The sequence below is a fragment of the Phyllobates terribilis genome, unplaced genomic scaffold, assembly GCF_046119375.1.
Source record: "Phyllobates terribilis strain yellow unplaced genomic scaffold, ASM4611937v1 Scaffold_3__8_contigs__length_932513732, whole genome shotgun sequence".
NCBI classification, from domain to species: Eukaryota; Metazoa; Chordata; class Amphibia; order Anura; family Dendrobatidae; genus Phyllobates; species Phyllobates terribilis.
Window position 1 is genome coordinate 743,604,489 of NW_027362763.1, and position 26,192 is coordinate 743,630,680.

General features: G+C 44.4%; 1 protein-coding gene across 4 annotated transcripts in view; it reads right to left on the minus strand.

Annotated features, from left to right (window-relative positions):
- The window catches only part of SERTAD2 (SERTA domain containing 2), a 107,141-nt gene that overhangs the window by 38,611 nt on the left and 42,338 nt on the right, over positions 1-26,192 (minus strand). Inside the window, exon 2 of one of the 4 annotated variants that reach the window (XM_073672166.1) lies at positions 8,038-8,092. The exons of the other annotated variants lie outside the window; for them this stretch is intronic. The gene's annotated coding sequence lies outside the window, so the exon portion shown is untranslated. The remainder of the gene's footprint in view (positions 1-8,037; positions 8,093-26,192) is intronic. 4 annotated transcript variants of the gene reach the window in all.

Consider the following 26,192-nt stretch of genomic DNA (forward strand, 5'->3'; position numbering starts at 1 on the left):
CACAGCAGGCACCCATGATGTTTGGAGCCAGCACAGTTCCTGAGCCCACTCCATACATTGAGGGTGCACTTCCATGATACTAGCATTGCTAAAGGGTTAAGTATATGTCTCACATTGTGAATACACTTTGGCTTTGTGAACGGAAAATACAATACCAGCAAAGTGGATGAGATTTAATAAAAATCTGTAGAAAAGCTGTAGTATAAATTGTCCCGAGGTCTGGATCTTACACGTCGGCTGGGACTGTGGGTGACATTATGTATATTTATTCCTCTGCATCCTTGTGTTATTCCGTGATCTTACATATCTGCATATCTCATATGACTACTCCTCTACTCCTCCATACTTGATGGGAGCGATCGTCTATCTAGAAGAAATACATTCTATGTTACCTTTATAATTAATTACTATGTTTAAATCCTGGCCTCATTTTTTTCTTCAGGGCCTGAATGAACATACTGTGCTTACGGAGTGAAGTGTTCCAGGGCTGTTGTTTAATAAGCCGGGCCGTCGCTTTAAATGAGAGCACAAGAGCCTATTCATAAGTACATATGGGCAAAAGGTCAACTTTTTTTTCCACTTTGCAAAAAAACTTTCATGAAATTGTCGTCATTTTCCAAGAAAAGGTTTCTCTTCATGTATCGACATAGCATTTTTAGGGTTAAAAAAAATAATACACACCTCTTCTTATACCATCGAGAATTCAGTGCTGACGCTCCGACAGTCCTCCTGTACTTTTTTTTTCTTTTACAAGATGTCAGCATATAACCACTGTAGCCAATCAGTGGCAGCAGTGTTCACGATCCATACTACTGGCATCATGGCTTCCACCCTTTAGCCAGCAATTACCTTATGCACATGGGCAGCTTTAACGAGGAACTGAACTATCAAGTGACTTTTCAGAAAAGGTTGATCTGTGTGTGTTGTAATGCAGCGGCTTGCGGCATTACTGTAATGGTCCAGGGTGTGTTTTGGCCGACCATGTACCTCCCCCAGGTGACTGGTCACATGACTGTGACATCACACAGGTCCTGTGCACACACAGAAGGTCTGATCACATGACTGACATCAGCACAGGTCCTGTGTGTGCACTAGAGGATATATAAACCCTGGTAGATTTGAGACAGGTGTGAAAGGCGTGAGGCCTGTTCCCCGTGTGGGACACCGTTAGAGTGTGAGGCCTAGTGAAGCCTGGAGTAGTCCTGAAAGGCAGAGGCTGGATCCTTAGGTGTAAGCGATACCAGTAGCCTTGGAGGGCCAGAGGCTTGGAAGGCAAGAGTCCTGAAAGGCAGAGGCTGGATGTTAGGTGAGAAAACATACCAGTAGCCTTTGAAGGAACGAGGGCTGGAGACCCCCATCTGGGAAGCCGGAAAGCCACAGTGGTGGCAGAATAAATCTGACTGAAGCAGCTAAAACCCGGCAAAGGTAAACCACTGCATTACATGGACGTTGATATAAGTGACTTTGCTGAAGGCTGTAACTGGAGCCAAGTGGGCCTGTCTGCCACTTGAAAGGCTCCTGGACATTATATGTGTATGTCGGCGAGCCACTGAGTTGGACTCGGTGATAAGCAGTAGTGAAGTGTAATAAACTGCTGGATTGTGAAATACTGGAAAACGTGGCTGGTGTGCTTTAATTGACCCGGTGCAGCGAGTGTCCCCCAGCATGATGACTAGCGCTGCCTTACAGTGTGTACATGAGGAATACCATTGTATCTGGCTACTGTATGACTTTTATCCTGCTTTTTATAAGTTTTCCTCCCCTATATTATCAACCTTATTATCTTTGTCTTTCTCTGTTACTGTCTCCTTCTATCTTCTTCCTCATTCCCTCTCCAAATTGTTTTTATAGGCAATGGGTATAAATTGATCCCTTACTGCTTGCAGATGCTATACACCTGTCCTGGGTTCGGACTCTGCTCTCGTCACCCCAGTCGGCTAAACTCTGTTGTGTTCCACGTTGGGCTTTGCAAGTAGCCTGGCGTGCTTCTATGTGATCATCTACCTAAGCCTGAATAATGGCCACCAAGACACACACACACACGTCTTGGTGTTGACTCTTAGTTTGACTGTGCACCACTACCCGCGTCATAGCCGTTTGCGGTCTCCAGGACCTCCGCTACCCGCTTGCGGTCTCCAGGACCTCCGCTACCCGCTTGCGGTCTCCAGGACCTCCGCTACATGCTTGCAGTCTCCAGGACCTCCGCTACATGCTTGCAGTCTCCAGGACCACTGCTACCTGCTTGCAGTCTCCAGGACCACTGCTACCTGCTTGCAGTCTCCAGGACCTTGGCTGTTTGCGGTCCACCCTCTGCTATTCTGCATGCCTCACCTGCCTGCTGCACAGACGTCCATGGTCTGTGTGTCCACCAGGACCTTGGGCTTGCAGGATCCACCTCACCCGGTGAGCCTAACAGCAGATTTGTGCAGTTTTTGTAAGTGAATGATCAGTGCAGGAGAAAAAAAAAGTGACTAATAGGCATTTTATTACAAAGTTTCTTTTCTTTTCTTGCAGTATTGATTTGTGAAAAGAAAAATATATATCCATAGTTATTATTTAAGACAATTTACAATAAGCAACTATTGTAAGGATTCGCTGTTTTCTTCGCAATTGTTATATTAGGCACCCGATGAGAATCCTGAATGCCTTGCACTGATATAATGCCAGGAGAAAACTTCTCCCTGTAGAAGATGATCCTAATGATGAAAATGTCCATCAGGTACTCGCCAACAGTTGATATACTTCGTGAACATAGATGTAAATGCAACTTTAACAGTGAATGGTATCTCAATTCTAAGCCAGCTGCTTGGTGCAAAATAACACAAGGCACAATATATAAATTTGCAATATTATATTATATATATATATATATATATATATATATATATATATATATATATATATATATATATATATATATATATATATACATACACATATACAGTCATATGAAAAAGTTTGGGCACCCCTATTATTCTTAAGCTTAATGTTTTCTAAAAATTGGTGTTTTTGCAACAGCTATTTCAGTTTGATATATGTAATAACTGTTGGACACAGTAATGTTTCTGCCTTGAAATGAGGTTTATTGTACTAACAGAAAATGTGCAATCTGCATTCAAACAAAATTTGACAGGTGCATAAGTATGGGCACCCTTATCATTTTCTTGTTTTAAATACTCCTACCTACTTTTTACTGACTTACTAAAGCACTTTTTTTGGTTTTGTAACCTCATTGAGCTTTGAACTTCATAGCCAGGTGTATGCAATCATGAGAAAAGCTACTTAAAGTGGCCACTTACAAGTTGTTCTCCTGTTTGAAGCTCCACTGAAGAGTGCCATCATGGGCTCCTCAAAACAACCGTCAAATGATCTGAAAACAAAGATTATTCAACATAGTTGTTCAGGGGAAGGATACAAAAAGCTGTCTCAGAGATTTAACCTGTCAGTTTCCACTGTGAGGAACATAGTAAGGAAATGGAAGAACACAGGGACAGTTCTTGTTAAGGCCAGAAGTGGCAGGCCAAGAAAAACTTCAGAAAGGCAGAGAAGAAGAATGGTGAGATCAGTCAAGGACAATCCTCAGACCACCTCCAGAGAGCTGCAGCATCAACTTGCTGCAGATGGTGTCACTGTGCATCGGTCAACTATACAACGCACTTTGCACAAGGAGAAGCTGTATGGGAGAGTGATGCGAAAGAAGCCGTTTCTGCAAGCACGCCACAAACAGAGTCGGCTGAGGTATGCAAAAGCACATTTGGAGAAGCCAATTTCTTTTTGGAAGAAGGTCCTGTGGACTGATGAAACCAAGATTGAGTTGTTTGGTCATACAAAAAGGCGTTATGCATGGTGGCAAAGAAACACAGCATTCCAAGAAAAACACTTGCTACCCACAGTAAAATTTGGTGGAGGTTCCATCATGCTTTGGGGCTGTGTGGCCAATGCCGGCACCGGGAATCTTGTTAAAGTTGAGGGACGCATGGATTCCACTCAGTATCAGCAGATTCTTGACAATAATTTTCAAGAATCAGTGATAAAGTTGAAGTTGCGCAGGGGACGGATCTTTCAGCAAGACAATGATCCAAAACACCGCTCCAAATCTACTCAGGCATTCATGCAGAGGAACAATTACAATGTTCTGGAATGGCCATCTCAGTCCCCAGACCTGAATATCATTGAACATCTGTGGGATCATTTGAAGAGGGCTGTCCATGCTCGGCGACCATCAAACTTAACTGAACTGGAATTGTTTTGTAAAGAGGAATGGTCAAAAATACCTTCATCCAGGATCCAGGAACTCATTAAAAGCTACAGGAAGCGACTAGAGGCTGTTATTTTTGCAAAAGGAGGATCTACTAAATATTAATGTCACTTTTCTGGTGAGGTGCCCATACTTATGCACCTGTCAAATTTTGTTTGAATACAGATTGCACATTTTCTGTTAGTACAATAAACCTCATTTCAAGGCAGAAACATTACTGTGTCCAACAGTTATTACATATATCAAACTGAAATAGCTGTTGCAAAAACACCAATTTTTATAAAACATTAAGCTTAAGATTAATAGGGGTGCCCAAACTTTTTCATATGACTGTACATACATACATATATACACGCACACACGTATTATATATATAGATAGATATATATATACACACACATATATATATACATATATTATTATATATATATATATATATATATATATATATATATATATACACACACACACACACACATACATATACACACACACATATATTATATTATACATACAGTGCCTACAAGTAGTATTCAACCCCCTGCAGATTTAGCTGGTTGACACATGCGGAATTAACTTGGCATTGTGACATTTGTACTGTAGATCAGCCTGGAAGTGGGAAATGCACTGCAGCAAATTTTTTATTTTATTTTTTTTTTAAAAACGTTAAAAGTTAATTCAGAGTGTCATTTATTATTCAACCCCTCAAACCACAAGAATTCTGTTTGGTCCCCCTAAAGTATTAAGAAGTAGTTCAGGCACCAAGAATAATGAGCTTCACATGTGTGGATTAAAGATCTCTTTTGCCAGCCTTTTCTGACTATTTAAGACCCTCCCCAAACTTGTGAACAGCACTCAGACATGGTCAACATGGGAAAGACAAAGGAGCATTCCAAGGCCATCAGAGACAAGATCGTGGAGGGTCACAAGGCTGGCAAGGGGTACAAAACCCTTTCCAAGGAGTTGGGCCTACCTGTCTCCACTGTTGGGAGCATCATCCGTAAGTGGAAGGCTTATGGAACTACTGTTAGCCTTCCACGGCCAGGACAGCCTTTGAAAGTGTCCTCCCGTGCCGAGGCCAGGCTTGTCCGAAGAGTCAAGGCTAACCCAAGGACAACAAGGAAGGAGCTCCGGGAAGATCTCATGGCAGTGGGGACATTGGTTTCAGTCAATACCATAAGTAACGTACTCCACCGCAATGGTCTCCATTCCAGACAAGCCCGTAAGGTACCTTTACTTTCAAAGCGTCATGTCAAGGCTCGTCTACAGTTTGCTCATGATCACTTGGAGGACTCTGAGACAGACTGGTTCAAGGTTCTATGGTCTGATGAGCCCAAGATCGAGATCTTTGGTGCCAACCACACACGTGACGTTTGGAGACTGGATGGCACTGCATACGACCCCAAGAATACCATCCCTACAGTCAAGCATGGTGGTGGCAGCATCATGCTGTGGGGCTGTTTCTCTGCCAAGGGGCCTGGCCATCTGGTCCGCATCCATGGGAAGATGGATAGCACGGCCTACCTGGAGATTTTGGCCAAGAACCTACGCTCCTCCATCAAGGATCTTAAGATGGGTCGTAATTTCATCTTCCAACAAGACAACGACCCAAAGCACACAGCCAAGAAAACCAAGGCCTGGTTCAAGAGGGAAAAAGTCAAGGTGTTGGAGTGGCCTAGTCAGTCTCCTGACCTTAACCCAATTGAAAACTTGTGGAAGGAGCTCAAGAATAAAGTCCACATGAGACACCCAAAGAACCTAGATAACTTGGAGAAGATCTGCATGGAGGAGTGGGCCAAGATAACTCCACAGACCTGTGCCGGCCTGATCAGGTCTTATAAAAGACGATTATTAGCTGTAATTGCAAACAAGGGTTATTCCACAAAATATTAAACATAGGGGTTGTATAATAATTGACCCACACTTTTATGTTTAAAATTTAATAAAATTCAACTGAGCAACATAACTTTTTGGTTTGTAAGATTTATGCTTCTGTTCATAAAACCTACTCTCGTTTGCAGTTTGAAGGCTCTAACTTATTTGCATCTTATCAAACCAGCTAAATCTGCAGGGGGTTGAATACTACTTGTAGGCGCTGTATGTGTATATATATTATATATATATATATATATATATATATATATCTATATATAATATATGTGTGTGTGTATATATATATCTATATATAATATATGTGTGTGTGTGTGTGTGTGTGTGTGTGTGTATGTGTGAATAATATATATATATATATATATATATATATATATATATATATATATATATATATTTTGCAAATTTATATATCAATGATACATGATACCGGGCAGGTAAAGTCGCATAAGACATCCACCAAGAAATAATAGGCATCCTTGGAACAAGATTACACTCCCAAGAAGCTCAGGTCTTACTATTTGCATTTTAATGCTCTTCTAGGACAAATGGAAACTTATAAGGAGGAAGGAAAAATCACCTTCAGAAGAAAAGGAATTATAGTGTGCAGCTGTGCAGTACAGGGACATTTCCACCCACAAATCTGCTAAATCTGTGACCGTCCCTTGTTATTTGGAAGAGCTACAAACGGACTTGATCCTATCTACAGAATGTTTTCAGGGCTACAAAATAAAAGGAGAGATTCAGGTATATAATGTTTTAGCCTTGCTTAAAGGGAATTTGTCACCAGATTTGCCATTTCATCTGAGAGCAGCATAATGTAGGGAAAAAAAAGACCCTGATTCCAGCGATGTATCACTTAGTTGACTGGGTGCAGCAGTTGTGATACAGTTTTTAGATGCAGCAAGATAATCTCATGTTGATAAAACCTTCATTGTAAGTAAACAACAGCAGACATCCTAATAAGTGACAAATCTCTGAAATCTGTGTTTTAGCCCTTACCTCATCCTGCCCTCAGAATACATATCAAAACGGATTACACTTAAATGGAACCTGACCGGAGATTCATGCTGCTAGGACCCTCGGTGCTCCAGAGAAAACATTCTTTAAAAAGCCAACAGGAGATGATGCATTTCGGATGACTAGTCTGAGGCTGGTCCCTGACAGCTTCTCCTTGTCCGGCTTCTCTAGACTGACTGGTCTCATCCTATACACACAAATAGGGAGAGACCTGCCAGTCATGGAGAACAGGGGTATGAGGGTAGCAGGACCATGCCTTTCTACAGGTTTTATCTGAACAGGATAAATACACTTTACGCCTATGTTCACACATGTTGTGTTTTTTTTCTGCTGCAAATCTGCTAACTTGTCTCTGGCAGGAAAACAGCTGCGTTAACGCGTTTTTTGTTGCGTTTTTTTGACTACCCATTACTTCATATGGGTGAAAAAATGCTGCAGATACGCATCAAAAACGCAGGAGCATTTCCTGCTGCAAAAACTCTGAAAGAAGTGACATGCTCTATTTTCCAAAAACACAACCAAGTCACAAAATACGCAGCAAAAAAAACAAAACAAACAAAAAAACGACATGTGTGAACAGAGAATTCTTGTTTCTCATAGACTTTGCTGGTACTGCTAAACCCAACGTGTGTGAACATAGCCTAAAATTATAGTAAACATAGCAGTAATAAAATGTAAAATGATTCAAATGATAAATGTTTGCATTTATCTCGGTGTCCTAGAATTGCCACCGCTGTATCTTTGTATTTGCTTTTGTACTGCAGTCACAGCAGATTTGCATCTGCACAATCATTTGTTAGGAAGTGATGAATAACTGTATTTTAGACGCCTAGGTGCTTATGACGTGAGATAAGACCCTCCTTACTTACATCACATGACAGCTCCATTGATTTCAATAGCAGAACTTGGAAATCCAAGCATCTCCTAAAAGAAGAGGTTTGCAGTGATCAGAACAACTAGTTCAGCCCATTGAAATGATTGATGGATCAGTTACCTTTACAGAAAATGAAAATACTATTGTAAACAAGGCTATCCTGTTAAAGAAACTGATGGTTCCATCTATATCGACAACTAGTCCATGCACAGCTTTTAGCATAGCAGCACAATTATTTGTTGGGACCTGGTTAACATGACAGCTTGCACCTCCTATTATACTATATGAAGAAGGCGCAGGAGTGAGGAGCACTCTGCACAGTGAGAGACCAGGCAGACATGGGCAGATCGTGCTGCAGATTCTAGCAAATTTATTTAACTTAAATGCTGGATTCACAGCCACGCAGCTCAGTACTGGTGTAATGTCATCCATGCTGCTGCTGCTGCTTCTGTCTGTGTGTTGCAAAGCAGAGCAGGAATCCCTCATGTCTGTGTGTATAGGAGACCTCATAGCAGCCAGTCTCCTCGCTCTAGTTCAGAGAAAATGGAAAATTAGAAATGGAGTCTCCTAGAGGAGAAAAATGCAGGATACAAGTAATACAATGACCAGGAATGGTGCAGTTCATCATGTACACAAATGATTGCTCATTTTGAAAAGTCGCCTAAAATGACAGGTTCACTGCCGTTCTCCCAATCTGTTCACATCCTTACACTTATATATTCAGTAAATACATAAGCAAATGCAGTAAGTAATTAAAACCAAATTTGGCTGTAAAATGACTTCTATTGTTATAATATTAAAAAAGAAAAAAAAAAGAAGGCATAAGTGCAGAATAAGCTGATATAGTGTAGCCTATCTGCTATATGATATATAGGGGGGAGGAAGGGGGTCCGGTCCACGACTCCACAGACCTGGTAAACATGTGGGTGACTAGAAGACGCAACTACATCCCTCCTCTATGGTGGATTATGGAAGAAACCTTCTGACCCCAGATACAGTAGGCAACAGAGCATGATTGAATTGCTGCCTTGCATGCTGGGGTCCTTGGTTGGTATCCAACCAGGAACAAAAACTGCATGGAATTTGTAAGATCGCCTCGTATTTATGTGTTTTTTTCCCCCAGGTACTTTGGGGTTCTCCGCATACTCCAAAAATATACCAATAGTTAGTTTGGAATTCAGATTATGAGCCCCAATGGGGACAGGCACCAATCCTTACACAGTGCTATAGAACAAGGCTATGTGCACACGGTGCGTTTTTTATGCGTTTTTGATCCGCACGGATTTGGCCCCAAAAACGCATTGCAAACCTTATCCCAGCATTTCCTATGAGATTTGGAAAGATCTGTGCACATGATCAGGAATTTTCCTTACAGAATTTCATGTATTGAAAAAGAAGCAGCATGTCCATTCTTTTAGCGTTTTTGCCTGCGTTTTTCCTATCCAATACATTGGAAAAAACGCATGGCAAATCTGCATGCAAAAACGCACAAAAAACGTATGAAAACGCATAAAAAACGCTACAGATTTTAGGCAGCCAAGAAGTGCAGAACCTTGCAGAAACGCTGCAGAAATTTCTGCAAGCAATTCCTGATCGTGCGCACATAACCTTAGATGTATAAATATAATAAATAAATATAATAAAAATATTTATAAGGAACACATGAAAGTTTTAGCATTTAGGCAAAGATGCAAATCCCACGTCTCTCCCCAAAATCTTGCTGATCTGTAGAGATATCTACGTTTCCCCATATTCATGACACTTGACTGTCGGCACGAAGCTGTGCCATTGTCTGCTCTGTCCTTATATCACATGCTCCCCATGCCGCATCCTACAGTATCCAGCAGAGGGCGTATTTCATTATTCAGGACACACTGCTAAGTTATGGTTAACCAGAGACACCAGGCATGGAGAACCAGATGTGCACTGCAGGACTTTGAGGAAGAAGGATCATTCTCTAATCTCGCCAAATACAGAAAAATTCTGCATTGAGTAAAATCGCGCTTTAAATCTGAGTAGAAGAGAGAATGCAGAATTTCTAATTGCAATGTAGCAAACAACAATAAGAAGCTCATTCTGCTGAATGGATATTACACGAGTCTATTAAGAACTTTTTAGGAATTAAGCATAATTATCAGAATTTAAAGCAGCACCACCACATGTTCCCTGGTAGCTCAGTCCCAGCAGTCACATCCATGTTAATTGGAAGGCAAGACAAGACCTTCTTTAACAAATAAGCAATGTAATTATAAAGGGAGTTAATAGCGTAGAGCCAGCTAATGTGTTCCAGCGATATTTTGAAACTGTAATCCGATACTACTGTTTCCATCCTCGCTGCTCCCCTCTCCCTTGTTGCATGCTGTACTATTTGGAGCCCAGAGGGCAGAGCCAGCCGCTCGCGCTGTTTATTAATGTTCAGACACTGCGATGTACGCTGCGCGCCACCCACGCCAGTCTGTACGCGGGCACTGCCTGACAGCTCCCATGGTTCACTTTTGAAAGGGTTAATGATGGGCGCTGCTCACTGACTATATTCACACACGGCAGATTTTTTTTGCAGACGTTTCGCCTATTCATCCAGAGCGATCCATGTATACAGCGCAGCAACAACTTCATTCAGATGTCACAGAAATTTCTGCAACAAATCTGCCTCGTGTGAATATATACTAAAGGGGACGACTGCATTTAAATAGGCGATTCCATGCAATATCTACATATGGCAGGAGTCCAATTCCATATATGAAAAGTTCCCCAGGGTTCAGGTGTATAATTATGCCCATAGGGGGCAGTATTAGGCCTTATTCCGAAAACATACTTTATATCAATAATAGTTCCCAAGTTCCACCAGATCTAATGTCAGTCAATGCAGCTCCTCTCACTGTCAAAAATGTCACCATGAAAATGCCGTCCATTCTACAGGCACCATGTTATAGATCAGGGGGAGCGGAGAAGATTGATATATAGTTTTGTGAGAAAAGATTCAGTATAATCTGTGTTTTAATAATTTAAACTCTGCTCTTTTTGGCCTGTAAGGTCCAGTGGGCGGGGCTATCAGTGCCTGACAGCTACTTCTGTGCACACTTATACAAAGAAAACCGTCAGTCACTGATGGGACCGCCCACTGGACTTTAAAGCCCAAAACATTAGCGGTTTAAATGATTAAAACACAGATTATCCTGAATCTTTCCTCACAAAACAATAAATCAATCTGCTCAGCGCCCCCTGCCCTATAACATGGTGCCTGTAGATTGGATGGCATTTTCATGGTGGTGGGTTCCCTTTAAAGACTCTGCAGGTTTTATGATTTTCCTCTTGGTACTTTATAGAAATCAATGGAGATTAAAAAGGACCTAGCAACAAGTCAAAAGTGGCCAGTATGTGCTCCTATTTTATTCATGCTGCTCCTCTAAGTATCACGGTTTTTGTTTTGGCTTTTAAAATCTGTTATACGGTTCCAGAGATATAGGCCCTTCTATTTAAAGCTCATTTTTATGCTCTTTCAAGAGGGCGTTGCTCACAGGTTAATTATGCAGAACAGCCTAAAGACATGCCCCAGATGAGCCCAAGCAGCCACGCCCTAGAGGGTACCGAGCAGCCCAAAGACGCGCCCCAGAGGGTACCGAGCAGCCCAAAGACGCGCCCCAGAGGAGCATGAGCAGCCTAAAGACACGCCACAGAAGAGCATGAGCAGCCTAAAGACACGCCACAGAAGAGCATGAGCAGCCTAAAGACACGCCACAGAAGAGCATGAGCAGCCTAAAGACACGCCACAGAAGAGCATGAGCAGCCTAAAGACACGCCACAGAAGAGCATGAGCAGCCTAAAGACACGCCACAGAAGAGCATGAGCAGCCTAAAGACACGCCACAGAAGAGCATGAGCAGCCTAAAGACACGCCACAGAAAAGCATGAGCAGCCTAAAGACACGCCACAGAGGAGCATGAGCAGCCTAAAGACACGCCACAGAAGAGCATGAGCAGCCTAAAGACACGCCACAGAAGAGCATGAGCAGCCTAAAGACACGCCACAGAAGAGCATGAGCAGCCTAAAGACACGCCACAGAGGAGCATGAGCAGCCTAAAGACACGCCACAGAAGAGCATGAGCAGCCTAAAGACACGCCACAGAGGAGCATGAGCAGCCTAAAGACACGCCACAGAAGAGCATGAGCAGCCTAAAGACACGCCACAGAGGAGCATGAGCAGCCTAAAGACACGCCACAGAAGAGCATGAGCAGCCTAAAGACACGCCACAGAAGAGCATGAGCAGCCTAAAGACACGCCACAGAAGAGCATGAGCAGCCTAAAGACACGCCACAGAGGAGCATGAGCAGCCTAAAGACACGCCACAGAAGAGCATGAGCAGCCTAAAGACACGCCACAGAAGAGCATGAGCAGCCTAAAGACACGCCACAGAGGAGCATGAGCAGCCTAAAGACACGCCACAGAAGAGCATGAGCAGCCTAAAGACACGCCACAGAGGAGCATGAGCAGCCTAAAGACACGCCACAGAAGAGCATGAGCAGCCTAAAGACACGCCACAGAGGAGCATGAGCAGCCTAAAGACACGCCACAGAAGAGCATGAGCAGCCTAAAGAAACGCCACAGAGGAGCATGAGCAGCCTAAAGACACGCCACAGAAGAGCATGAGCAGCCTAAAGACACGCCACAGAGGAGCATGAGCAGCCTAAAGACACGCCACAGAGGAGCATGAGCAGCCTAAAGACACGCCACAGAGGAGCATGAGCAGCCTAAAGACACGCCACAGAGGAGCATGAGCAGCCTAAAGACACGCCACAGAGGAGCGTGAGCAGCCTAAAGACACGCCACAGAGGATACCGAGCAGCCCAAAGACACGCCCCAGAGGAGCATGAGCAGCCTAAAGACACGCCACAGAAGAGCATGAGCAGCCTAAAGACACGCCACAGAGGAGCATGAGCAGCCCAAAGACACGCCCCAGAGGATACCGAGCAGCCCAAAGACACGCCCCAGAGGAGCATGAGCAGCCTAAAGACACGCCACAGAAGAGCATGAGCAGCCTAAAGACACGCCACAGAGGAGCATGAGCAGCCTAAAGACACACCACAGAGGAGCATGAGCAGCCTAAAGACACGCCACAGAGGATACCGAGCAGCCTAAAGACACGCCACAGAGGAGCATGAGCAGCCTAAAGACATGCCACAGAGGAGCATGAGCAGCCCAAAGACACGCCCCAGAGGAGCATGAGCAGCCTAAAGACACGCCCCAGAAGAGCATGAGCAGCCTAAAGACACGCCAGAGAGGAGCATGAGCAGCCTAAAGACACGCCAGAGAGGAGCATGAGCAGCCTAAAGACACGCCCCAGAGGATACCGAGCAGCCTAAAGACACGCCACAGAGGAGCATGAGCAGCCTAAAGACACGCCACAGAGGAGCATGAGCAGCCTAAAGACACGCCACAGAGGAGCATGAGCAGCCTAAAGACACGCCACAGAGGAGCATGAGCAGCCTAAAGACACGCCACAGAGGAGCATGAGCAGCCTAAAGACACGCCACAGAGGAGCATGAGCAGCCTAAAGACACGCCAGAGAGGAGCATGAGCAGCCTAAAGACACGCCAGAGAGGATACCGAGCAGCCTAAAGACACGCCACAGAGGAGCATGAGCAGCCTAAAGACACGCCCCAGAGGATACCGAGCAGCCTAAAGACACGCCAGAGAGGAGCATGAGCAGCCTAAAGACACGCCAGAGAGGAGCATGAGCAGCCTAAAGACACGCCACAGAGGAGCATGAGCAGCCTAAAGACACGCCACAGAGGAGCATGAGCAGCCTAAAGACACGCCACAGAGGAGCATGAGCAGCCTAAAGACACTCCACAGAGGAGCATGAGCAGCCTAAAGACACGCCAGAGAGGATACCGAGCAGCCTAAAGGCACGACACAGAGGAGCATGAGCAGCCTAAAGACACGCCCCAGAGGATACCGAGCAGCCTAAAGACACGCCACAGAGGAGCATGAGCAGCCTAAAGACACGCCCCAGAGGATACCGAGCAGCCTAAAGACACGCCAGAGAGGAGCATGAGCAGCCTAAAGACACTCCACAGAGGAGCATGAGCAGCCTAAAGACACGCCAGAGAGGATACCGAGCAGCCTAAAGGCACGACACAGAGGAGCATGAGCAGCCTAAAGACACGCCCCAGAGGATACCGAGCAGCCTAAAGACACGCCACAGAGGAGCATGAGCAGCCTAAAGACACGCCCCAGAGGATACCGAGCAGCCTAAAGACACGCCAGAGAGGAGCATGAGCAGCCTAAAGACACGCCAGAGAGGAGCATGAGCAGCCTAAAGACACGCCAGAGAGGAGCATGAGCAGCCTAAAGACACGCCAGAGAGGAGCATGAGCAGCCTAAAGACACGCCAGAGAGGAGCATGAGCAGCCTAAAGACACTCCACAGAGGAGCATGAGCAGCCTAAAGACACACCAGAGAGGATACCGAGCAGCCTAAAGGCACGACACAGAGGAGCATGAGCAGCATAAAGACACGCCCCAGCGGATCCTGAGAGCTTCACCCTTTGGTGAAGACCATAAAAATAAGCACCAAATAAAAAAGGATCATATCTCTAGAACCATACCATAGATAGATAAACAACAACAACAAAAATAATAGGGAAATCAACAAGATAAGAGCAAAAACTGGACACTTCTATAAAGAAAATCTGTAACTTTCCGTAAATATGCAATATTTTTCCTGGTGTAAATTCCACTGTTCTCATGAGTTTTGGCACTGGTGTTTTTTTCATGTGCCTCTGTGTTCCTGAGATAGGGCTCCATTTTCCATGTATACAAATCTAGTTTTTTTTAGCCAACGGGGCGTGATCCTCAAGAAGATGCACAGAGAGAAGAGTTGATGACCAGATTTACATACAGGGAACAGGGGGACTATATCTCAGGAACAGAGACGCAGGGACAAAAGAAAAACAATCCTGGATTCAGCAGAATAGTGGTCTTTACACCAGGTAAAAACTACCTACCGTATTTATGGCAAATGTCAGGTCCTATTGAAATAATATACAGCCTTTTGGTTTATCTGATTATATCCATATTTACTCCGTACAAATTTTCTGATATGTACGACAACGTAATACAGCAACTATAAGATTGCCTACCTTATGTCTGTCATTATTTCATATGGAGGAGCAGTGGGTTTCTTCCAAATAAATATGACAAAATCCTCAAGGCCTATTTTATTGCATTGTATTTCTGTCAATTGCTTGCAGTCATGTAAAATAACAAAGCCAGATGAAACTCACTCTCCACGAGTCTAGTGACAGGAAATCTGTCACCAGGCTTTTGCTGCCCCATCTGAGAGCAGCAAGATGTAGGGTCAGAGACACTGATTCCAGTGATGTGTCACTTACTGGGCTGCTTACAGCAGTTTTGATAAAATCACAGTTGTATCTGCAGCATATCTACCAGTTCTCTGAATGCTGAGCTCTGCATAACCCCGCCCACACCACTGAGTATTAGTGTTTGTGTGCACTGTGCATAGGCAGAAAGCTGCCAATCAGTGGTGGGGGCGGGGTTATACAGAGCTCATGAATATGGAGGACTACATGGCAGACGGTTTAGTAGTCCTTTAGTGATAATATCACTGTTTTACCAGCAGGAGATTATCAAAACTACAGCAAGCAGCCCAGAAAGTTACACATTGCTGGAATCAGAGTTTATTTTTGTATATTATTCTGCTCTTAGATTACATGGCCAAATTCCTCTTAACAGGCTGGCGGAGACAAGACATTTGTCCCCATCAACCGAAGAGCAGTTGGTCTTGTTTCCCAAAGTTCAACTTTCATTTCCTAAAGTGCACAGGGACCATAAACCTAGACTGATTGCAATGGACAACTTTCAGTGGCCAGTTCAGTTTTGGACACTGAAGACAGTATCTTGAAGGGCTGAGGCAGTGATGATAGTGACTTTTTATATTAAAATAATTTTCAGAAAAGTTTCCTTATTTTTTCGCTCAGGAATGCTTGCTGACATTTGATTTTATCATGTTTGCATTATGTAAAAATCTCATCATCCAGGTATCACGTGTATGCAAATATAAAAGGTAATTTCAATCTATTTCTTTGCTTCCAGAATTTCTATTGGATTGCATATTCTGCAGCACTAACACATAATGAATCACTCACATTGGACCTCGTCCCTGTCTTATTTCCTCATCTCAGAGGCACATGTACAGTCCAGACCAAAAGTTTGGACACACCTTCTCATTTAAAGATTTTTCTGTATTTTCATGACTATGAAAATTGTATATTCTCACTGAAGGCATCAAAACTATGAATTAACACATGTGGAATTATATACTTAACAAAAGAGTGTGAAACTGAAAATATGTCTTATATTCTAGGTTCTTCAAAGTAGCCACCTTTTGCTTTGATGACTGCTTTGCACACTCTTGGCATTCACCAGAAAAATGGTGCAGTCTTTAAAATAGTATTAAAAAAACACTACTTGGCACAAAAGTGGCCACCAAAAATAACAGGAGGCAGACCCCAAAGTGGGACTCATAATAAGATGTGGACTGTCCCTGTTGTAGGTGCCCAAATAGCCAAGATTATGGTGGCCACCAAAAAAAAGAAAGGAGCAGCTGCTGGGGATTAAGGAGAAGAACCAAAGCGACACAAGGGAGGAGGTGTTGGTTGGTGGCTTTTATGTTTAATATTATTATTGATATTATTTATTTTTACAGCACCAACATATTACGCAGTGCTGTACATGGTCTACTCTGTCCCCACTGGGGCCCACAACCTAATTAAGATTGTCCTAATAATGAGAGATTGAGGGCACGTGTCATATAAATAAATACTTAATGCTTGAACTCGTAAATAAAGTTTTCATTGCTGCAAATGTTAACCCTGTTTCCACCTGCTTTAGTTGCTGCACCCTCAAAAAAAGTCCTGCATTTTCCCATCTATCTTTACAGTCTCGCAACCATGGTGGGGACAGAGTGGAATCATCCATGTAAACTCGGCCTCACACATGTTGGATTCCCACATCTGGTTTTCTGAAATTCTTGGATAACTTTTGGAAGCTTAGTGAAGAACAGACGAAAAGCTTCCTATGACTTAGCAGCAAGGGCCGCAGGTCGGAGGACCAGAAAATAAACAGTGTTGTGTTTGTCCTGAGCGCTGTACGGTTACTCGTAGAAAAAAGAAGAACTCCCTCGCACTGTGTTTCAGACACCGACACAGATAAGCACATGTCCTGTCACACAGTTTACGAGATGAGACAGAGGTGGGCGTTTTCGTAAAATAGGAAATCAAATAAATAACAGTCTGCTATCCTGTTACAGACTGGCAGCCCATGGTCTGAGACCTATACGGGCACCCAAATATCTACAAATAAAATCTCAGATAAACAACAGAATAATAAAAAAAAAGTGAAGAAATTAAAAAAATGTACTTTCCTATGCCACACCCATAAGGCAAAATGAATACCAGGTCTAATATTTGTTTATTTTACTCACTTATATAGCACCATTAAGTCTGCAGCGCTTTACAGACATCATCATTGCTGTCCCCATTGGGGATCACAATCTATATTCCCTATCAGTATGTCTTTGGAGTGTGGGAGGAAACCCCACGCAAACACAGGGAGAACATACAAACTCCTTGCAGATGTTGTCCTTGGTGGGATTTGTACCCAGGACCCCAGTGCTGCAAGGCTGCAGGGCTAACCACTGAGCCACTGTGCTGTCCTAATAGAAGGATTTTTTTTAATATATACTGCTCAAAAAAATAAAGGGAACACTTAAACAACAGAATATAACTCCAAGTAAATCAAACTTCTGTGAAATCAAACTGTCCACTTAGGAAGCAACACTGATTGACAATCAATTTCCCATGCTGTTGTGCAAATGGAATAGACAATAGATGGAAATTATTGGCAATTATCAAGACACCCTCAGTAAATGAGTGTTTCTGCAGGTGGGGACCACAGACCACATCTCAGTACCAATGCTTTCTGGCTGATGTTTTGGTCACTTTTGAATGTTGGTTGTGCTTCCACACTCGTGGTAGCATGAGACGGACTCTACAACCCACAGAAGTTGCTCAGGTAGTGCAGCTCATCCAGGATGGCACATCAATGCGAGCTGTGGCAAGAAGGTTTGCTGTGTCTGTCAGCGTAGTGTCCAGAGGCTGGAGGCGCTACCAAGAGACATGCCAGTACACCAGGAGACGTTTAGGGGGCCTTGAAGGGTACCTCCGCCTTTGTGCAAAGAGGAACAGGAAGAGTACTGCCAGAGCCCTGCAAAATGACCCCCAACCGGCCATAAATGTGCATGTGTCTGCACAAACGGTTAGAAATCGACTCCATAAGGGTGGTATGAGGGCCCGACGTCCACAGATGGGGGTTGTGCTCACAGCCCAACACCGTGCAGGACGCTTGGCATTTGCCACAGAACACCAGAATTGGCAAAGTCGCCACTGGCGCCCTGTGCTCTTCACAGATGAAAGCAGGTTCACACTGAACACATGTGACAGACGTGACAGAGTCTGGAGACGCCGTGGAGAGCGATCTGCTGCCTGCAACATCCTTCAGCATGACCGGTTTGGCAGTGGGTCAGTAATGGTGGGGTGGCATTTCTTTGGAGGGCCGCACAGCCCTCCATGTGCTCGCCAGAGGTAGCCTGACCGCCATCAGGTACCGAGATGAGATCCTCAGACCCCTTGTGAGACCATATGCTGGTGTGGTTGGCCCTGGGTTCCTCCTAATGCAGGACAATGCCAGACCTCATGTGGCTGGAGTGTGTCAGCAGTTCCTGCAAGATGAAGGCATTGAAGCTATGGACTGGCCCGCCCGTTCCCCAGACCTGAATCCGATTGAGCACATCTGGGACATCATGTCTCGCTCCATCCACCAGCGTCACGTTGCACCACAGACTGTCCAGGAGTTGGCGGATGCTTTAGTCCAGGTCTGGGAGGAGATCCCACAGGAGACCATCCGCAATCTCATCAGGAGCATGCCCAGGCGTTGTAGGGAGGTCATACAGGCACGTGGAGGCCACACACAATACTGAGCCTCATTTTGACTTGTTTTAAGGACATTACATCAAAGTTGGATCAGCCTGTAGTGTGTTTTTCCACTTTAATTTTGGGGGTAACTCCAAATCCAGGCCTCCATTGGTTAGTAAATTTGATTTCCATTGATGATTTTTGTGTGATTTTGTTGTCAGCACATTCAACTTTGTACAGAACAAAGTATTCAATGAGAATATTTCATTCATTCAGATCTAGGATGTGCTATTTGAGTGTTCCCTTTATTTTTTTGAGCAGTGTATTTGTAAGATATAGAAACCATACATGAATTCGCAACTGACATCTTTTCTTCCCACATCAGCCTCAAAGGGGCAGATGAGTGACAACTTGGGCAACCGCAATTCACATAGTGGGGAGATTGCTTCCAGTGCCACCCTTGACCTGCAAATTGAGGAGACCGATCAGTAGCCCCAATGGTCACATACCGAACTACTGTCATCATGGATCTGTTATGACAATATAGCATGTGTTACTGCTGTAGGGAACCTTATGGCAAGGGGGAAACAATTTCTCCATCTTCTCCATTGCGTCAGTCTGTTGAAAACAGACTGCACTCAGATGTCATCTGAGTGCAGTCCGATGGTTTCCATGGACTCATTGACTTGCATGGCTAACTGCGATTCGAATATCAGATCAAATTCGGGCATGTTTCGATTTTTGTAAGGAACACTTTCATAGTCCCATAGAATTACATGGGGACAAATGCTTTCCGTCAAAACAACGGATAGCACTTGTCTGATTATTACGGTTGTCTGCGTGAGCAGTTATACTGGGACTCATACATGGATGTCTTTAGGAGTGGCAGTTCAAGCGCCAAAAATGTGCTGACAGGTTCCCTATTAAAAATGTCAGCACATGAAATTTTGGTAGGATAGATGCAAAATGCAATGGTTCTAATTTTATCTTTTTTTTTTTTTTTAATCATGAAAAGAACCTGACGTGTATTTTGTCACAGATTTCTACATGTGTCTATGGGATATTTAGTCTAACATAGTGCTATTCTACAATGTATTGGGAAAAACAAGATATCTTTAGGGAAAAAAAAGATACATAAGGGCTGTAAACTAGGATCAACATTCTGATATAGACAAGGTAAACAGCTGGGATGAATTTCTATTTTTTATTAACAGATCATCAAGATTTCGAGTCATCTAAGGTCATTACGTGGGTCACATAGTAAATAACGTAAAATAACAGATAATACTATATGTAATAACTGTATGCTGCTAATATTAAAGGGGTTATCCATGACGTACAGCCATGGCTGAAGGTGTTGGCACCCTTGAAATTGTTCCAGAAAATGAAGTTCTCCCAGAAAATTATTGCAATTACACTTGTTTTGTTATACATGTGTGTATTGGAACAACACACAAAAAAAAAAAAACGATAACAAAAAAGCAAATTGGACATAATTTCAGACAAAACCCCCAAAAATAGGCAGGACAAAATTGTTGGCACCTTTCCAAAATTGTGGATAAACAACTTTGTTTCAAGCATGTGATGCTCGTTCAAACTCACCTGTGGCAAGTAACAGGTGTGGACAACTTGAAAATCACACCTGAGACCAGATGAAAAGGGGAGACGTTGACTCAATTTTTGCATTGTGTGTCTGTGTGTGCCACACTAAGCATGGAGAACAGAAAGAGAAGAGAACTGTCTGAGGACTTGGGAATAGTGTTGAGCATTCCGATACTGAAATATCGGGTATCGGCCGATATTCGCGGTATCGGAATTCCGATACTTTTAGAATATCGAATACCGGAATCGGAAGTTCCCATAATGCCTGCGCTCTGCAGTGTCTCTGAAGGATGACAAGCTGGATGGCAGCGCTCAGCTGCGATCCAGCCTGTCATCAGAATGCCATCCCAGCGTGAGAGAATTCTCCTGATTGTTTAAAAGCCGGCGGGCGATAAAAAGCCGGCTTTTAAACAATTACACCGCCCCATACTGCTTCCCCGCAGCCTCCCACTCCGATCCTCCGCTCCCCCCATCCTGATCGTAAGTTAGGACCGGGCGGGGAGCGCAGCACCAAGGAGCGGGGAGCGAAGGACCCGGGTGGGGAAGCCGGCAGTGAAAAGACTTCACCGCCGGCTTTCCCGTTCTGTGCTGCGCTTTACCGCCAGTTATTTCAAATGAACAGCTGAGGTATCAGGTGATGCCGATCAGCTGCTCATTTGAAGTACACGCTGTGCCCTCAGAGGGTTCATGTGAGTTCATGCTTGACTGCATGAACTCACATCAACTTTCCCACAGCCACACAGGTCAGCCTCACCTCCCAGACCCGTCATGATTAGTGTGTGTGCGGTGTCTGTGCGATGTCTGCGGGTGTGTGCGGGTGTGCGCAGTGTCTGTGGGATGTCTGCGGGTGTGTGCGTGCAAGCAGACATAGGCCGATGTGACACTACTACTCCCATCGGCCTATGTCTGTCCCCCGTCCACTCGTGCCAGCAGGATCAGCTCGATGGGAGCAGTAGTTCCCATCAGCCTGATCCTGCTATTTAAACTGCCCCATATGTTATTTTTACCCCTATACCTGTTTTATTCTTTTAGGCCCCCATATATATATTTTTTTTGTTTTTGGTCCCCAATAAATTTTAAATACATTTCATTGGTGGCCAGTGGTTACCTAAAATAAATTCGTTTATACATTACCTGTCCTCGCCGATCGCCACCTAAAATAAAGTAAAAAATAAAAAACTACACCTATACTCACCTAGACACCTAATTCCCCGAAGCCATCGATCTCCTGTAATAAAATATAAAATAATAAACCACAACCTTATCCTTACCCCTCCGTAGCAGTCCAGGAGTGTCCCACGATGATCTCCAGTTTAGAGCAGCCACATAGAATGTGACCGCTCTGAACCGCTGCCGCCGCTAGAATGACGAGGCCGTAAAGCAGCCCCGTCACTGCATAAGCGGGCTCGCCAGAGTTCAGGCAGCGCTGCTCCGGTTAGCTCCTTTACGGCCCTGCTGTACCGTGAGAAATTCCCACGGTACAGCAGTGCCGTAAAGGAGGTCTCCGGAGCAGCGCTGACTGAATGCACTCCGGTGACCTCAGTCAGTGGCTCCCGCTGCCGGGAGCGGACGTGTTCCCGGCAGTGTGAGCTTACAGCAGCCATGCACAGCTGTCACCATCTCCAGATGTGACAGCTGTGCATGGGAGATCAGCGCAGGAACGTGGACAGGTAACTATTTTTGTTTAGTAAACTAAGAATTAAATAAAATGGTGTGTTTTATTTCAAATAAATTATTTTTTTCTGGGTGTAGTGTGTTTTTTCTTTTTAAACACTTTGTAGGTTAGTAATGGGGGGTGTCTTATAGACACCCATCATCACTAACCTGGGCTTCATGGCAGCTGGCGCTGACATGAACCCCACCACTATTACCCCCTGCCACCGCACCAGGGCAGCGTGGAAGAGCGAGGCTAAGTGCCAGAATTGGCACATCCTATGGATGCGCCATTTCTGGGGCGGCTGACGGCTGGTGTTTCTAGCCTGGGAGGGGGCCAATATTCATGGCACCCTTCCTGGGCTATTAATATCAGCCCCCAGCTGTCTGCCTAGCCTTTGCTAGCTATTAAAATAGGGGGACCACGTCATTCTTTTGGGGGGGTCCCCCATTTTAATAGCTAGTAAAGGCTAGGTATTCAGCTGGGGGCTGATATTAGTAGCCTGGGAAGCTCCGTGGGTATTACCCCCTTCCCAGGCTTCAAACATCTGCCCCAGCCGTCTGCTTAACCTCCGCTAGAGACTAAAATTATAGGGGATCCCACGCCAATTTTTTTTTTTAATAAATCCTTTATTTTAACACTAAATGACACTTGAGGGGTTAATAAAGATGCAGTCCCTAAATTATTATTTATTTTTTAATTAATTTTTCCCAAAAATTTTGGCGTGGGCTTCGCCATATTTTTGTATGCCAGCCAGGTACAGCAGGCAGGAACGGGCTGCCCCCAACTCCCAGCTGCCTATTTGTACCTGGCCGGACACAACAATATAGGGAAGCCCTTTTTTTAAAATTATTTCATGAAATAATTAAAAAAAAAAAAATACATGGGGCTTCGCCCTATTTTTGTGTCCAGCCAGGTACAACTAGGCAGCTGGGGGCTGGAATCCACAGCGCAGGGAGGCCCAAGCTTTCTGGGCCCCACCCGCTGCAAATTGCAGTCCGCAGCCACCCCGGAAAATGGCGCGTTCATAGAAGAGCCATCTTCTGGCGCTGTACCCAACTCATCCAGGGCCCTGGTGCGGTGGCTCATTGGGTAATAAAGGGGTTAGGGCCAGCTTGGCATTATCAGCTGGCCCTAAGCCCGAAATTCATGGGGTCACGCCAACATTAGACATGACCGCCATGAATTTCTAGTAAAGTATTTAAAAAAAAACACAACACCCAGAATAAAGTCCTTTAATTGAAATAAACACACAATTCTTTATTGTTCTAAATTAAACCATACTTACCATCACGCCCATTCCAGCTGAAGCCAACGATCTCCTGCAATAAAAGAAAAATAATAAAGCAACATCATCCTTACCTTTCCATGGTTCCCAGGACAGCTTCAGCTCTGCTACATCGAGATGACAGGCTGGACCGCAGCAGAACGCTGCCATCCAGCCTGTCATCCCGCAGACACTGAGAAGCGCAGGCATGCTTGCGCTCCTCAGTGTCTGGCTGTGACGGCATCCAGATGAGCCGAGTCTCTCACGCTCACCGCATGCGCAGGAGAATTCTCCCACGCTGTCAGTGACGTGCATGAGGTGAGCTGAGTTCATTGTCGGCTCATCTGGATGCCGTCACAGCCAGACACTGAGGAGCGCAAGCATGCCTGCGCTTCTCAGTGTCTGCGGGATGACAGGCTGGATGGCAGCGTTCTGCTGCGGTCCAGCCTGTCATCTCGATGTAGCAGAGCTGAAGCTGTCCTGGGAACCATGGAAAGGTAAGGATGATGTTGCTTTATTATTTTTCTTTTATTGCAGGAGATCGTTGGCTTCAGCTGGAATGGGCGTGATGGTAAGTATGGTTTAATTTAGAACAATAAAGAATTGTGTGTTTATTTCAATTAAAGGACTTTATTCTGGGTGTTTGTGGGTTTTTTTAACTTTGACTATGGGGTTAGTAATGGGGGTGTCTTATAGATGCCTCTCCATTACTAACCTGGGCTTGATGTCAGCTGGCATTATAAGCTGACATCAACCCCAGCCCTATTACCCCACTGCCACCGCTACAGGGCAGTGGGAAGAGCGAGGCTAAGTGCCAGAATTGGCGCATCCTATGGATGCGCCATTTCTGGGGCGGCTGACGGCTGGTGTTTCTAGCCTGGGAGGGGGCCAATATTCATGGCACCCTTCCTGGGCTATTAATATCAGCCCCCAGCTGTCTGCCTAGCCTTTGCTAGCTATTAAAATAGGGGGGACCCCACATCATTTTTTTGAGGGGGTCCCCCATTTTAATAGCTAGTAAAGGCTAGCTATTCAGCTGGGGGCTGATATTAGTAGCCTGGGGAGCTCCGTGGGTATTACCCCCTTCCCAGGCTTCAAACATCTGCCCCAGCCGTCTGCTTAACCTCCACTAGAGACTAAAATTACGGGGAACCCCACGCCAATTTTTTTTTAATAAATCCTTTATTTTAACACTAAATGACAAGTACAGTAATCAACACTGTCACTGTACTTCATATATATGTGACTGACATGTTTCTATCTATCTAATCTATGTGTGAAGCTCTATTCTTTCTGTTCTAAATTGTCGGGTACCGGTGTATGCCACTGCTGAATTGCCGGCTTTTCATGTTTCACTGTGAGCACTGTTCCCATCGATTTGGGCAACCACCTCCCCCAATACATTCTACATTATTGTTAGTTGTTTTCCTTCATGTAGAATTAACCTACAAGGAAAGAAAGGGTTTAATTTTCATTCCGATATTTGTGTCCCATTGACTTGCATTGGTTTCCGGTATAGGAATCGGCGATATCCGATACTTTTTGGGTATCGGCCCGATCCAATCCGATCCGATATTTCCTGATATCGAAAGGTATCGCTCAACACTACTTGGGAACCAAAATTGTTGAAAAATATCATCAATCTCAAGGTTACAAGTCCATCTCAAGAGATCTTGATGTTCCTTTCTCCACGGTGTGCAACATAATCAAAAAGTTTACAACCCATTGCACTATAACTAATCTCCCTGGAAACGGATGGCAGAGAAAAATTCATGAAAGGTGGCAACACAGGGTAGTCCGGATGGTGGATAAGCAGCCCCAATCAAGTTCAAAAGAAATTCAAGCTGTCCTGCAGGATCAGGGTGCATCAGTGCGAACTATCCATCGACATTTAAGTGAAATAAAACGCTATGGCAGGAGACCCAGGCGGACCCCAATGCTGATACAGCGAAATATAAAAGCTAGACTGCAGTTTGCCAAAATGTACGCAAGTAAGCCAAAATCCTTTTGGGAAGGAGTTTTGTGGACAGATGAGACCAAGATAGCTGTTTGGTAAAGCACATTATTCTACTGTTTACCGAAAATGGAATGAGGCCTACAAAGAAAAAAACATAGTACCTACAGTCAAATATGGTGGAGGTTCAAAGATGTTTTGAGGTTGTTTTGTTGCCTCCGGCACTAGGTGCCTTGTCTGTGTTCAAGGCATCATGAAATCTGAAGATTACTAAAGGATTTTGGGTTGCAATGTAGTGCCCAGTGTGAGAAAGCTGGGTTTGCGTCCTAGGTCATGGGTCTTCCAGGAGGACAATGACCCCAAATATACTTCAAGAAGCCCCCAGAAATGGATGGAAACAAAGAGCTGGAGAGTTCTGAAGTGGCCAGCAAGAAGTCCGGATCTAAATCAGACTGAACACCTGTGGAGAGATATTAAAATTGCTGTTGGGAGAAGGCGCCTCCAAATATGAGAGACTTGAAGCAGTTTGCAAAAGAAGAGTGGTCCAGGATTCCAGATGAGAGGTGTAAGAAGTTTGTTGATGGTTATAGGAAGCGATTGATTAGTTATTTATTCCAACAGGTGTACAACCAAATATTAAGCTGAGGGTTCCAACAATTTTGTCCAGCCCATTTTTGGGG